This window comes from Mus caroli, chromosome 10 (assembly GCF_900094665.2).
Source record: "Mus caroli chromosome 10, CAROLI_EIJ_v1.1, whole genome shotgun sequence".
Taxonomy (NCBI): Eukaryota; Metazoa; Chordata; class Mammalia; order Rodentia; family Muridae; genus Mus; species Mus caroli.
In genome coordinates, this window is record NC_034579.1 from 117605929 (window position 1) to 117608092 (window position 2164).

The following is a 2164-nucleotide window of genomic DNA, read 5'->3' on the forward strand; positions in this document are numbered from 1 at the left end:
TTGTCATAATGGCTGGAAACAAATGGCGGCACAATTTCTAAACTATTACACCCAATATGACCAGTAGCCTTACTAGGGCACGAGGAATAAAGAGACAGCAGGTCACCTGCGGTATATTAGACGAGTTCTTTTAAAAAGACTTCTTATAGCCAAAATATATATATATATATATATCACAATGAGTGAATATGCTTGAGCCAGAACCCCAATGACCTACTATTGTAGAAGTCACAAGGTCCTTTTGCACACAGATAATCACTAGAGAAGCCAGGATCATTAAATGCATGGGGTTGTCTCTTAGGTAGAAGAAGACCACACCAGATCCTCCACTAAGCCCTTAAGTTATAGAAGCCATTAACGGAAGCAGTTGCATGTCCTTTGTAAAAAAGTTCCAATATAATCACACCTTAAGCTTTATTGTGATAATTAGCATCAGGCAACTTGTTTCTAAAATTTAGTGTCTTTAAATATGCCTAAAATAAACTGCCTTGGGTTAGACTCCAGAAATTTGAACCAACACAGGCTATTGGGCTGTGGTGAGGCAGATTTCCTTCTTTCCTTGTATAAGCCGTTACCATGCTGGCCCCATGTTCGCAAAAACTCCCGCATACAATCTCTGAAGCCTGCACAAAAGATGTGTGGTAGCAAGTATCTACAATCCAAAGAGTTATGTGATAAGATGTGAGGGAGATATAAGGAATCTGGGCAAAGTCTCACAAGCGTGGCTAAACTGTAGCAAAACCAAGACAGACCCTGCCACATCAAGGGGGAAGACAAGAGCTAACTCCCTAAAGCTGCCTTCTGTCCTGAGCATACAATGTATGATACACACACACACACACACACACACACACACACACGCACTAATAAAACAATTAAAACTTTCAAACATTTTTAAGCATTTACTACTTAAAAGCAAACACTAAGTGGTTGCTTTCATGAATCTTCTTTGTTCATGCTATGTAATTATTCCTATTTGATATTTTTAAAAACAGAAAATTAAAGCTTGGTGGTACAGTAGTTGCTTAGCACACAGACACCTCTGGGTTTGATCCCCTTACTGCCTGAAGCACTTAATAAATTAATAATAAATTCTTGTTCAGAGAGCAGAGGTGACTTCTGAAATCGTAAACTTGGCAAAATGACGTGATCTTTACATTCAAAAGTCATTGCTAAGTTTATTACGACTTCTACCTACAGTGATGATCCTTATGTCTGAACAAGTAGGAAATTTAAAATGTTGAATCAGAACACTTTACATGAAATTATAAATTCAATACAACTAATAGCTTCATAAAATCTTTCCTAAGAAGTCTAACATCTTAATCCCTTAAGGTCTCTGAGCCTGAATGTAAGATAGGGAGCTCTTTAATCCATTTTCAGTCATTAAACACACTAATTGTAGGCTTTGTATGTGTCAGACACCCAGCAGGATTCTGAAGATTAATTTATTTCAAAGGTTTCAGCCTCTTCCTGCTGTAAAGCAGAGTTAATGGTCTATGAAGTCATTCATTCTAAAAGGATTCTGCATCCCTACTGTGTGTTGGATCTTATAGTAGAAATGGTGGAACTGGTTAAGTATTGATTATTGTTATCTAGATTATAGTTGGGAAAGACAGATTTAAAAAGTAGTAACAATCTAATTAGCATGAAATTAGATTTGCCTTGAAGGGATCCAACAGGTCTTGAGAAAGCAGCAGTGTTCCGTAGCATGGAGTCGATCACACATTCTGTGACTTTTTTTTTTTTTTATCCAGTGTAAATAGAGTTGTCACGGAAAGCTCACTGCAGGCAGATGGAATCCATTGACGTCTCCCCTGTGCTGGATACAGTAGCAAAGAATTCCGTCTTCCTTAAACAGAAATGTCTCTTGGGATTTGCTGAGGGGATGTCATCGCTCCCCACCCTGTGGATATGGGCCACACCTGGCAGCTTATACTAACATGGCAACTCATAAGGTGGGTCATGAAGAGGCTGCTGATAACCTATACCATCAGAGGGACTGGAAGTGAGTTCCACAAAATCCTGAATGCAGGCAGTGGAGTAATGGGACAAAAAAAATCTGTACTTGACTGTGTGGAGTCAGCCAGACCTAAACAATAAGCCTTGAAAGAGGGCAAACAATCCCCCCCTTGTTTCTCTCTAAACCAACCACAAGATTGGC